Below are 14,745 nucleotides of genomic sequence, written 5' to 3' on the forward strand. Positions count from 1 at the left end.
AGGAACCATGATGATGTGCAAGAAAAATAGAAAAGGAAGCAAGAAAGAAAGAGATGTGAAGATATGGAAAAAGGGAAGAAAATATGTCCCTCTGTATGCAGAAATTCTAAGGTGGGTTTAATGAATAACTAAGGAGTACAACTGTGAGTGCAGGTGTTGAGAAAGCTTCATTCGATACAATTTCATGTCTTTAAAATAGACTATTTTATGGTGTGGCTGCATTTCCAACACTGTGCGCATTTATGATCCCTCAGCGAAAAAAATTCAGTGATTGCCTGTACTAAAATTCATGTAACACTGCCTCAGAAAGCAGTACAGAGATTGCTACTGATCTCATATCTTCATCACAAGAGTGCAGACTTCATAGAACTTCAAATATGTTCCCCAAGTAATTATAGGGTTGAGATATTCCAGTTACAATTTTTAAAAATAGAAAGCAAATATTTTTTGTACATGAGAAAGTAAATGTCCAAAACTAAAATAATGTGCTCCCAAGCAGTTTTCTGTACAGTTTCTGTACATAAGTCCCATAACAAGACAACAAACATAGGTTTGGGGCTTGTTTTGTGTGGTCCTATAATCATCCAGTCTGCAAAAGCTTCTCATTTTCCTAAAGAGGGACTAAGAGGCCAAGCCACAAACACCTTCAAGAGCCAACCATTTTCAGACAAGTTACTTGAAAAAATTAAGGGGAAGGGCAGTTTCTTCTCTACTCACACAGCACGTTAGTCAGACAGACAAGTCCATTCTAGTATCATGTAAGGATGTCTGAACATGCACCAGCAACTTTGTGTACCTAATCCTGGGCTGGAGAGCACTCTTTGAAACTGCTGGGACTCTCTTTTACCAGCATTTAAAGAGGGTAGCATCTCTGCCACTTTAGAACAGGACAAAGGCATCAAATGGGAGAGTTGAAGCAGACGGGTGATTCCCATCAGCAATTAAGTTTCCCAGAGCTCCAGATCAAACACCTGAACACCCAGGATGGTGCTACCTGCACACTTAGTGGATACAAGCTGAAATTGGGTCTCTTGACACAGATCTGACTCTGCAGCCAGGTATATGGCTCTGCAGAGCCCTCCAGGCACTGGAATTCCACAGTCCCATGTCTCCAGGGTTCATCTCTACAGATCCAGTTGCAGCTCAGAGCTTTCATCTGCAATTCTCTCAGGGCATGGGTGAACCTTTCCCTTTAGTCTTATTTTCTGTCTGTAGACTGCCATCACATAAATGACACCAATAACAAGTTTATTTCTTCCTAGAGAACTTCAGTCATGACTCTTGGGTCACCTTTTCCATCCTTCTACTGCATGCTTCCATCCACAGAATTCCAGCGAACTTTATAAATTATGAGACAAAAGGGTTTTATTTCTGGAGTCTCTTCCACAAAGCAGTAAAGCTGGGAGGTTTTTTCCTTGTGCTTGTCCAAAAATACATTTTTGCTCTGGTTTTAGTTATTCTTGAGTCTAGTATAAGGTCTTGGATACTCCTAACAAATTCCTCTCCTTCCTTGATGTCATTGTCCTCTGAATACTTGTAGAGGTTAATCCTTCTCCCTCCATTTGCCTACCAAATTCTGCATATTTAGATTGTTTAATTTTCTTACATAGATTGAAAAGAAAACTCAGCAGAGAGACAGAAATCTCTTTAGAGAATTAGGTGCCTATAAAAATGTGCAGAGGAGAGAAATCTGTCGAATGTCCTCACAGAGACAAAGGCTGCAAGATCAGCTGATGTCCTGGTAAGCAGCAGAAAATGTATCTGGAAGCAAGTCTACAGGAAGAGGGAATACTTTATTGCTCAATATCAGAAGAGGTTTCAGTAAGGCTTGCACACCTTGTACACTAAAAAAGTAACAATGATCATAGCACAGCCACTTGATCTATTTTGTGTCTCCAGCAATGATCAATACCCTTGGGAAGAACCAGAGCAAGCAAGCACTGCCACTTCCCTCAAAGTCCTGCTCCAGAGCCATCTGGCCCAGGGTCACAGTTCCTGTTCTTAATCCTGCCAGGGAAAGGATGCTAGCAAGTTCCAGCAAGCTGATACCTGCATCACAAATTTTATGAAGTCTCAGAAGAGTGAAACTCTGCTTATGAGCTACATTAAAATTATTATTTAAGCTAAAACTAGTCCAAGGTCACACTAAAAGATAGTATCTCCTATCTCTGTGCTTGGTGCCAGAGCAAAAGATAAGCCAGAGCTATTTACAAGATCACTTCTGCAACCAAGTTTTGTCAGAAAAAATCTGCATTGTTGAATGTGAAATGGTCTATCTGGAATATCTCTTACTTGGCAGACCTTCAGCAGAGCGGGAGTTTCTGACAAAGCCCAGCGGATGTGGGCTGGACACCAGAGGCAGCAGAACTTTACAGCCCTGTGATCAGCTCTGAGCTAGGAGACAGGCAGGTCCAGCAGCTTCTGGTTCAGCAAAATGTTTTCAGATTAAGCTGAGGAAAAAGAAAGCTGCCTTTTTGTTTTTCTTTTTGTTTTTCTTTTTTTTTTTTTTTATTATAGATGCGTTGCAAATGGCAAGTCTTCTTTTTAATAAGTTGCAGTAAACTCAGTTGATGCTCAGTCCTGATGTACATCTCTCCACTCCTGTACTCAATTTGGTGCAGCAATGAAGATGAATACTAGAGTTTCAGGTCTGTTGGCACTATTTCCATTTTCAGAAAACTATGAGAGAAACATCTTTCCTTTCTTCTTGCTCAAGAAAACAAGAGACAGAAGGACAGCCCACTGCTAGCCATGCTTTTTTCCCACTCTCCAGTGGAGGATTAGTGTCTCTGTATACTAAACTCAACTACTTGTAATTCTCTTCAAAGAGTTGCTGCCTTTTTTTTCTAATTATTTGTGTGTGACAAAGTCTGACCTGTTTTAATGAAATCCAGTTTTAAAAAGATTTTGGCAATATTTAGTGGGAAAAGAAATAATAATGCAACAACTCTTTTAAGAGTCTTAAAATGAGACAATCCCACATGAAGCAACGCTGCCCTGCCTTGCAGAATCATTACCCAGAGGAAAAGCACACCACACCTATTGTACAGTTTCTATCTTCAGAAGCCTCTGCCAGGACCTTCAGGGTATTATTTTCTCTCACTGTCTATAGAACTGAGGAACATAAAAAATAAGAAACTAGTTCTGTATTATGAAAACAAAAACTCAAAACAAAACAGAACATCGAATAATGTATTTAAGGTAGTAGAAAAAAATTGAGTTTGTCATGTGAAATAGAATTGTTCTAAAGTCCTCACATTTCCCTTTTTTTCTTTATGTAGCTATTATAATAAATACATACTCTGACTAAGATACCAAACCTCATAGGGAACTCTAGATTTAGGAGCTCAGAATAAAACGAGCCCATCATTTGCAAAAAGAGCTGCACAGGATATCTCGCAAAAATCAAAACCATGCTTGATTTTGACTAATCTCCCTTTTTAGTATGGTAATTTAAGTGAGTCTGTGAGGCCAATGGGCTCTAGATTAACAGGTTTACCAAACTATTGCAACCAAATTGGTAATTACTGACAGTATCCCTTCTGGATAAAGTTCATGGACTTGTAAAAGACCTAACAAAAATTGTCCACCCAGTAGAAATGTGAAGGAAAAGACTTGGAAGTCTGTCAGGGAGGAAACCACAAGATTTACACTTTAATAGATCCAGTGGTTACAATAGAGATGTGGATGAGGACAACAGATGGAAACAGAGCTGACAACTCCACAGTTTCCATGGAGTTTCCACCACGTCCTATTATTTATTCAGAAGCTATTTTCCAGGAAAACAGCCAGCCAGCTCACAAAAGTGTTTTCAATAAAATAATTTTCAAAGGATGGTGGAACAACAGCATAAGCAGGCCACAGAGAACAGGTGGCTAGGCCTTTCTTTTGGGTTACCCAATTTGCATGTTTGAATAATAATTTCAAGCTGGTGGTAGTATATTAGATAGTAGTATATATGCAGTTTCTCAACTTTGTACAGCCAAATTATAGTTTTACACTACTGGCTCATTTTTTGGCCCAGTTAACATGGAAATATGAGAGGGTTTTTCATCACACTAGGACCAGGTGTATCTATGTGTGCCCCGTAGTGTTTGGACTCCATTAGTGGATCTCTAGCAAATGCAGAAAGAGCTGAGACATAAATATTTTTGGTTGCCTGAGAAATATTTTTAACAGAAGAAGGTATTTTCAACTGGAGTTGGCCAGCAGCAGCAGTAGCCAAAAGTACTGCAGCAGCTGAGCAGCTGGAAAAACACTCAAGGACAGGCCCAACACTTAGAGCAGGACCAAGGCTGACAGCAGCAGCCTGGGATGAGGGTTTGTGGGGAGGCTGACCTGGGGTGGGGACTTGGGGCACCAGTAGAAAAAGGGCTGTGAAACAAAAAGCTTTGGCAGTTAACATGGGACACTTCCTTGCTGAGATAACTCGAACCAGGGGCCTAATATGAAGCAAATTGCATAAGCCCAGGGCTGCTGAGCCATGCCAGCAGCACAGCACTATCCTTCATGCTGTCAGAAACAGGGTGCAGCAACCATAAGTATTGCAGTCTGCATGCTGCTGCCCAAACACCCCACAGAAGGGAAGAACAGTTTAGCTGCACAACAAATTTTGATATCAATTGAAATGTTACCACAGCTCATTTAAAAAGCAAGGAAACCATAAAGATACAAGCACTTAGCAGAAGAGGTTCACTAGTTTCTCACAAAGTCACGTGCTCACTAAGGTTCATGTTTTCCCTAGAAAAATCATGAGCAGCAGTGGCACCTCAGGGTCATACAGCAGGCTATTATCTATCCAATTATCTATCCAAAATGAGGAGTGACAAATATTACTTATTTCTAGAACAAATAGGTATACCAGTGGGGGTATGAAACATGTGAACTGAAATGCTAATATGAAACTTGTCACTCTTCTCAGAGAATATTGTAACAACACTGCTAAAGAAATCAAAAGCGGAACTATTTTCGTCCTGAATTTAGCCCATACAATTTAGCCCATAAAGTTTTAAGAAATCAGTAAATAGCTACTTCATCTAGATGAGTTATTTAAATGTTCTGAATCCGTTTACAAAACCAGACAGTACAGACAGTTACCACTGATAGTTTAAAAAAAGATTTTTAGTGCAGAAGAGAAAAACCTTTATAAATGACATACATACACACATATGTATATGCATCTACGTGTATGCATATATATGTACAGACATAAATAGATCAAGACTCAGATTCCACTCAGACAATAATTAATCCATCTCTTTTCCCTCACTTCAAGAAATGTAACATAAATTTTTGTCTTTTATTTACTAGTACTGGAAAGAAAGGAAGATGACAGGGGGCAACATCTAAAATTTAAGGAGCCAGACACAAGAATTCACATTTCTTCCTCAGCCAAGAGAGTGCTCTGTGTCATTGAGGGGACACTCTATCCCTGAATATAAGCTTAAGGATATGAAACCCTAAATACCACATGAGAGTGCCATGAGAAATTAACTGCATATTGTGTAGTTGGTGGATGAGATCTCCTCTGACATACAGCAAGATATTTAATACAATCATTCTGGGATTTTCTTTGAGACATAAATTATAACTGAGCATTTCTTTTAGTAGGTGATTCAATGATTTACATGAGAAGATAAAATTATTAAAATGACCTAGTGAAAAAAAAGATATCTTTTACATTAGCTCACTTTCCTGTATTCCAGGAAAAAAGCTTATTTCCAGAAATACCACAGTGCCCTCAAGACAGTAAGTCCAGTAAGATAAAGAAAGTAAGGTGATACAAGTAGCTCAGTATATGGATTTATCAGTGGTGTGTCATTTGGTTTTACTTCAATATGTGAATAAGAGCAAAGGACAAACCTTCCACTGCAGGTAAGTGACACAAGCAAGTCTGCACCTTTTCCCACAAGTGACTCAAGTTCCTGTTTGCACTTGGAAGTCAAGGCTGAGAGTATGACTAAAACAAAAATGTCCAGATAACAAAAATTACAACCTTCATTTTCACTTCAGTCCCATCCTTTCCCAACACAAAATAAAAAAGCCTCCAAACAAAAGTGACACCACTTATATTCAGCTTACCTCCACTAAAAGGATGAGGTGTAGCAGATAAAATTGTTACAGAAATACCCAAGGCCTGCGTGGTATAAAATTAAATTTTAAATAAGGAAGAATAAACAAGTCACTTGAAAGCCTTAAACATGTTGTATAAATAACCTGTGATGCTATCCAGAATCAGCTGAGTTGTAGGCATCATCTGCCCCAACCATGAGTCAGCTTGAGTCAGTCCACTGTACTTTTATGGTACTTTCAAAGTCAGAAAATACATCTCCTGGCAGCATGAGAGAAATCTCTGAAATGTGAAACAAGTATTTGGCGGGAAGGTATTCTCTACTGTAAGATGGCAGTGAAATTAGTGGAATAAATAAAATACCAGTATACTTAACATTTCTGTCTCCTTATTTTTAGCCCAAACAGAGGACTGAAATCAAAGTATAAAATGGAAAGCAAAGCATGTGCTCTTGAGGCCAAACTATTTTAAACTCTTCATGAACTGCTCCTTCTGCACAGCAATTCTCCAACTCCGCAAAGCAGCGCTATGGCAATGTAGATTCAGTAAACAGGGAATGCTTCCAGCTGTTTGCATCCCTCCCACTCCCAGTATGCATAGCATCCTGGCTGGTAGAAGCTATATTTGTGTTTAAACATGATAAGGCTGATTTACATTAGAGGAATGTTTCTGATCAATCATTTGTGCTGAATAGCCAGTGACTAAGTGGAAATGTTTCACAGAGAGTACTGAGAACTGAATAAGAACTGAGTAAGAAGTTTATGAAACTTCAGGACGTGGTTACAGTCTCTAATCTACTTAGCAGAGAGCTCACAGCTTCCTGCAACTGCTTGCACTGGGCACGCACACATTTCTCCGGTACTCAGATCCAGTATCCACAACTGTGGAACATAAAAGGGAGGGAGGGCTCTCCACACTTCGCCCATGGAAAGTTAAGTGCCAAGTACAAACTGGTTGTTACAGTCGAGAAAGAGAGATGCAAGACTTTTCAAGCACTTCAGGCAGCATGAATCACTCTGTCCACTGGCTGCTATCAGCCCAGGATCTAATGAGCTGCCTCTGGCTGAGACAGATCTCAGGGAAGGTTTGGTGCTGGCTGCTTGCAGGATGGATCACGGGCTGGGGTTCTTTGTCAATAGCAATGGGTCCGGTGGAGCTACGGAAACCAGCCGAGATGAAGAGTAGCTCTTAACTTTACCAAGTTGAGAATCCAGTGGCTGAGTATAGCAGATCTGTTGTGGAAGACTCCTTGCAGAACAGTTTTATAATGCACAAATAAATATTTACACCAGTAAAACATTTCTGCTTTGATATTTGAAAAATAATAAAAGAAAGTAAATTAATTTAAAATAAAGTTTTAGCCTTTTATGATGTTTTCATTAAAAAAAAACCCAACACTAAAAGGAGGGGGGTTTGGACAAAAATGCTACATTTTTTTTAAAAAGACTTATGCTGTCAAAAGATAAACTATCAAAATGGACATGTTTCAAAGCTAACTTAATATATATTATTGATCATGGCTTTTAAACTTACTCTGATCTGCTTAGACAACAAAATGACAGCACAGACCAATTTTAATTTAGGATTTATATGTTATTTCAGAGCTATGTCATCTATGAGAAATATTTAAATTGAACAGCATCTTCTTTTCATTTTACAGCTTTTTACAAAGCTCAGTTCTAGGATATTTATTAATATGACTCCAGCAATATCCCTGCAAACCTACAAAACTAATGTGTAAGTATTACTGCCTTCAGGCAAGGCCAAATTTCTGTTCATAAGCTCATTTTATCTATTATACAGCTTTGCTACACTTATGCATCAGGCTGAAGACATGTAAGAAAATAATTTTCCTGAAGTTGTGGGTTTTCCTTTGGAAAATAAACAGACCTGCCATTTTCAATGCTGTAAAACTAAGATACAAAAAATTAAGTTAAAGTAATTCCTGCAACCTCCCATCCTCAGGGCAAAGGTCTTAAAGCCATTAGAGGCATCCCTGACCTTTCTTATGACATAGCTTTGTAAATTGGGCAACTTTATGAGACTGGACACGTATATTTGATAGAAACTAGGATTTGACATTTTCCAAAGCTTTGTTTATAGCATGCAGACTCCAATCTGGAAAGTAGCTTGGCAGAGCTTTCTTGGAACCTGCATGTTCATTTTCAAAGGACAAGATGTGACTCGACAGCTCTTGGAATTCATCTTTTCTGAATGGGAATTGGGGACAGACCAATGCAGCAGGAATGTGCAAGCACAAGGGTGTAGGTGCTACTGGCAAAAGGAACAGCCCTGAGCCCACACTGCAGACCAGAAAAAGAGTACTGTTAAAAGCAGATGAGAAAATTTGAAGAATCACAGAGGAAAATGGGGAGAATAAAAAGGACGGACAGGGTAAGATGGAGGATGGATCATATATGGTACAAGATTTTTTGTGATACAGATACCAGACAAGCAAAGAGAATTAAGATTCATGTTTACTAGTCTGAAGACAGTTTAATTTTAGCTAAACCTCAGCTACAGCAGAAAGCCAATGCCACATACTCAAGTATGTGGTTACAGAAAATACCACAGATCCTGAGTAAGCTGAGGCAAAAGGCTGAAAGCCAAATGCCTTCCTACTACCTGAGCAATGGGACATCCAGGATGGCCTACATGAGCATCAGAATCATAATAACTTTAAAATACATTTTTAACGTGTACTAGAGCAATCAACTCACCTCCTTGCAATGTTCAACCTTGTTCTTTTTGAGCTTTTCTCAAAATTGCTTGAGAATCTCTCTGTTGTATATAAGTTCATCAACAACTATCTTTTCACTTCCACTCCTTCTTGGTTCATTACACCCAGCTAAAATCAGGACTTTGTTTTATTAAATACAATGTCAGCTGTGGCCAGAATATCCTACTGCCAAGGATACTAGCAAACTACAATACTCCCTGCCAGATGATGAATTTCACTTAAGAGCCTGCATCTGTAGACTGACAAACTCAATTCTTTGCTTGATTGAGTCCTGTGAGTTACACAGCTTACTGCTGCAAAATAATTGCAACTGCTGCCAGAATCATAAAGAAGGGAAGAAAAGCTGGTTGAACAGACAACAGAAAGTCAGAATTGCTTTGTATTAGACTCTGCATAGATGACAAGGTAGTGGGATAAATCAATACTCAATCAAAACTGCTATTAACATCCAGACATAACCTCTTAAGAAAATGAAAATTGATGACACTTGTTCTAGAAAGATGGCATCATATGGGGATCATTGGGAGTGCACAAGAGAAAGATTTTGGCTGTAAATCTCTGGCATCTTCATCCAAACATCATTACTCCCAAAGCATTTTAGATATGAGCCTAAGAAAAAAAAAATTTAAAAAGCCAATGAAACAAATTATTTGAAAAAACACAATTATGAAAATAATTTTCAGGTGTGTAGTAATGGGGAGGTTAAATCTGGGGTTTCAAAACAATCTCAATATAGGACTCTTCTACTTGACAGAAATAGTTTCAGAAAAATGTTCTGTTCTGCCTTTTTTGCCATTGTTTTCTACTAGACCAGCCAATCACCTTATACAATCATGATTGTATTTGTCCAAATCTCATTTCCCAGTGGTACCAATACTATTTATTTCCTTCAGACTATTTTTGTCCTTTTTCTTGCCTACTGGTCTTGCTTAAAATATTCTGTTTTCCACATAGCTCCTCTTTCCCCTAAATATCAATGAATACGAAATCTGTCCTTGCTCCCGCTCTCATGACAGATTCTCATTACTAGTAGACTGTGACCATCTCCTACTTTTTCTGTGGCTGATGATATCAAAATCCTCCTTTCTCATTTCTATCCTTCCTCTCCTCTGCAAAAGTCTAAATTTCAGGAATTTTATAACTAGTGCATTGAGCTTAAAATGTTGCAGGATGTCCCTCTGGGCAAAACCGAAGCAGAAGAATTCTTCAAAGAAAGCTCTTGCAATCTTCCTTGCACATTTCTTTGGGGGCAGTGGAATTCATTTTTTCCCCCAAATGAGCATAAGCTGCTTGTCTAAACAGTGGGAATCCCCTGAGAAGGAGGGAACAGAATATGTAGGCATGTGATCTCAAGAGTCTCACAGAATAGAAGCAGCACATGGTAAGAATTAACTAAGTGCTGAATCTCAAAAACTTATTGTGCATTCAGAATTATCATCCTTTGGGGATATTTTTAATCTCCCATAGGCACCTTTTCTTGGGTAATTAAACACTAAAATATCTTCAAACCTGAAGTTTTTAAATCTAGTTCTCTAGAAAACATGCTTCATTACAAGCAACATAAGGAGCTGGTGCAGAAGTTCTCTGCTCTGTGTTATCATGAGCATGAGTGTTTGAACATAAATCTCAAAGACTTTATTCTCTTCATTTAACTCCTGCTCGCTTCCTTACTTTGGAACACTGGGGGAACCTGTGGTTCATTCCTAAGGATGAAAAAACATTCCTGCCTTGCTTATTGAGAACCAAAGTATCTTATAGAATTTCTGCACAAAACAAATGATCTTCACAATGACATAGGAGCCCCACAAAAGTGCTTTGGAAGATATAAATCCATGTGACAAACAAGAAGGAATGTGTATGCTAATGGCAGCAGGGATTGCAACAGCAACAGCTCAGCCTATCCGAACATATGCACAGAGGAGAGAGCAGCTCCTCAGCTAAAGGAAGTGCAGAAAGAGTCAGAGGAAAGATCAGAAGGCACAGTGCAGCTGTAACAAAAGCTGTCCCCCAGCCCCTCTACCCCAGCCTCTGTGCCTGTGCCAGCAAGGGCACAGTCCCACCAGAAGGGCCATATGCTCTTGTGACCTTTCCTTTCCCCTTGACTGACTGCCAAAAGAGGACAAGCTGCATTTTAAACACTGGTGAGGCTGAAGAAGGGCTTGCTGGACTCTGACCTTTTCAGGCTCATGTTAGACACAGGACTGTTGATTGAACAAAGCAGAGATCTAAGCGTTGATCATAAACCAGGTGTTAATATATCAGCTTTATTGCGCCTGAGTGCCGCACATTGCTCCCGTGAACAGCAGGCAGACAATCCTGTAGAGCAAACCTTTGCCCACACGATACAATCTACAGCAATCTCCCGGCTGAACATTTGTGACTCACTTCACTCCTTGTGTGGGGCAGGAGAACCTGGCTCCAGCACAAACACAGCAAGCACTCCATATCATGGGCACACTGTACATGGCTGACAAGCTGCCGGACTTGTTCCCTGCCTGTCTCCAGAGAAGTGTTGCTCATTCCTCATGAGGGGACAAACAGAGGCTGTTATCAAAAGCAATTACCACAACCATTTAGCACCATCACTTCCTGTTCTAAGTGACCCTTCTAATAATACTTTCTGTATTAATCTTGGGTCCAAGCCCTAACATCTCCATCCTCCACACTGGAAGCCAGAGCCCAGTGCTGACCAGCTGCCAGAGAGGTCTCAGTGCTTACTGTGCCCCTTGGCAACTGCACAGCTGCTGCTGGAATAAAACAGCGGCTGCAGCTGCTGCTGCTCTGCTCCAAGGTCAGGCCAGGAAAACTGGGTGCTCTTGCAGCCAGCTCAACCCAGGTGGCTGCAGTCTGATGTGTTCCCAGGAGATCTGCTTTCTTTTCCTGGCTCCATTGCTATCCTTGGGAAAATCATTTTGACTTTCTGTTTTCTCTCCCATCCTTTATCTATCTTTTGTGATTAGACCATGATTTTTTACGTCAGGTTTATAGTTTGGTTTCCTTTAGTTTGGAAAGGAAAAAATATCTTAAGTAGGGCAGGAGCATTTTGAAGAGGCGGGGAAAGAAGAGAGGTGGAAAGGGAAAGTACTCTGCTGTCAGTAACCAAGTTTGTTGGGAAAGTGGAGCAGTACAGATAAATTACCACTCCCTGGGGCAGGGGTGGGTGAGATATCTAGTACAGTATGAAGAAGTAAAGGTGGAAGGGTTAATCGCTGGTCAGATTATGAAGTTGCTTAATGGGTGCCCTGATGGGAGGCATTTGCATTTGGGGATTAAAGTGCAAACCATGGCACTCCTGTGTTTGTTATCACTGAGGCCCCAGTTGAAAAATATCAACCCTCTAAACCCTCTGCAAGCTGCAGGAGCGGAGTAGATGCTGGAGAAAAGGGTGAGCGCTCCCCAGCTGTGTGAGCTTTAGTAACTCAGAGTTCAGTGGCTTGGCAGCAACATGTGGTAAATGGGAAACTGCAACCAAAGAAATACCCTGATAACTGGTTAGGAGCTGCTGCAGCTTCTCCTACCATCCAGTTCCTGCTTCTCTGGAGGCAGTGGCTCTTGAGGCACACCACTGACCCCTCACCCCAGAGGTTTCCATCCAGGCACTGGGTGGTATTGCAGTATAGCTGCCTGGCACAGGGATACTCAGCCCCAGCCCTGGAGCTGCAGCTGGACACCCCTGAGTTACAGAGCTGGCTTCTTTACACGGGCAACTCTGGACACACCAAGACCTGGTTTGGAATTTTTTTGGGTGTTCCTGTAAAAGTTGTAATAAAACTGCATCTGCAAGGTAAGCTAACAGTGAACCAAACACTTCCCAGCTTCCCACTCAATCCATGAAAATCCTGTCTTTTCTTGAGCCCTCTTGTGCAAAACTGTTTACTCACTCTCCCAGATGTCATGTACACTGCAGCATAGAGACACTACATTAAACATTTTGACATCCTCTACAATTGTGTCTACTGGCTCAGACACCTCCATCACTTTTTTTTCTGACATCTTTAGTACTTCAGAAGTGTTGGAAAATAACAAATGGTTTTCATACCCATCTGTGTTCTCCATGGGAGTCCAGAAAACAGACAAATAATGCAGTGATTTTTTTTTTTTTCCAGCCATTTGGGAGACTTTTTCCTGCCGATTTCCTAATGCTCAGTATAGCCAGCCACTGGCTGTTGCAGTGGTTGAGTCCACCACGGCATTGGCCAGGGAGCCTCAGGACCCCAAAACAGTGGGGGTCCACTGGTGGGCAGGATCAGAGGTCTAAGACTACCCCCTTTTACCCCTTTTAAATCCATGTTCTAGATAGTTCTCCTTTCCTTAATACCCTACTGGTTCCCGGTCCCCTTGTTCCACCCCTCGCCTTCCCCAGTGGTCACTATCCTGTCACCCCACGTCCTCTCCACCCCCTGCCCCCCAGATGATAGGTTCCTGATGTTCTGCCTGCCCTCGGAGCTGCTGCAGATAAAACCCCGGACCCCTTAGTGTTCTGTGTTCTTTGTCCCTGGATCCCTTCGAGCGGGGACCCCAATAAACCCCTCAGAACTCCATACAAAGGACCCCTCCCGCCTCTTTGTCCCCGGCGACGCTGCAGGAGCTGTGTGTGTGGGTGGCTGCGAGTACCCACCAGCTCCGGGGTGCCAGGGTGTGTCCGAGTGCGTTTGTGGGGCACCCCCGGAGCTGCTCCGACAAGGACGCGATCGGGACGGACGCAACGCTCTTTCCACCCCCCTCACTCACATCGTGTCACCTGGCTACTCGACACAGTAAGATCTGAGCACAGCACTGGGTAGTACTTGAACCAGTCTGTTGAGCACTTTTATTTACTCCTCAGAGCCCCAGTAATCTCGGTCGCGCATTTTTGCCACCACTTCTTTGTGGACGGCTGCTCACCATTTGCATATTCTGGGAAAATCACAGAATCACAGAGTTATGAGGAACCCACAAGGATCAACGAGTCCATTTTTAAAGTGAATAGCCCATACAGAGATCAAGTCCACAACTTCGTCGAAATTAGCACCAGATGTACTATTTTTCCCCTTCAATAAAGAAGCAGAGAAGAATACCTTGGATAAATATAATTTTTATCTTCCAATACTTACATTTCCCACATTTTTGGCAGACCACTATCCCTCCGGCATTTGCTTTTACTTTGCATAGCGTTAATTTTTACCATTTTTTAAACTTTGGCTTTCTGGTGGCTTTCTTATTTCCTGGCAGTATTAGTATTATATATTGAATTACCTGTTGAAATACATAGTCCCTGCTGTCCTTATCTCTGAATGTCAATGTTATTTATCTACCATTTCATTTGTCCAGTGGTTGCTTTTGATGCAGCTGCTTGGAGCAGCAGTCTGTCATTTCAATCTCATTTTCCAACACCACTAAAGCAGTTTTGCAATTACAGCTGTACCAGCATTAAAAGCTTCTGCTAACACAGCTGTCACGAGACTGCACCCTAAACCACTGCACTGCCCAAGTGGAACACGGGGTTGATTCACAGGCCACGCTTCAGTAAAGTAGAAATATCATTCTTTTTTTATTTCAAAATGCAGCTAGAAAGCAAGCAAGAGAAAAGTGATTAAAATTACTAACAAGTTGCACCATTGCTTACTTAGTTAACCATACAAAAACAAGAACTGACACAAGCTCCAGTAGCCACACATAAAGGCACAGTGCTTAGAGCTCTGAGCTGTGAGTTCATAGCTTGTGCTTCCCAACACCCTACCTTCAAAAAGGTGTCGAATGGGACGTTTTAAAAAATTTTTTACTCGGTAATTTCCCAAGTACCTGCTTTAAGGGGCACTTTAAAATACCAAAGGCATGCTCCGACCACCATCAGGCTCCGGCCGAGGGACCCACTTTTTAGCTTAGAGCGTGCGTTAGCACCACGATAAGCCCACCCATCGCCTTTAGTGACTTCCACCGCTTTTGGAAACAGCTG

This window comes from Corvus hawaiiensis, chromosome 1, assembly GCF_020740725.1.
Source record: "Corvus hawaiiensis isolate bCorHaw1 chromosome 1, bCorHaw1.pri.cur, whole genome shotgun sequence".
NCBI lineage: Eukaryota > Metazoa > Chordata > Aves > Passeriformes > Corvidae > Corvus > Corvus hawaiiensis.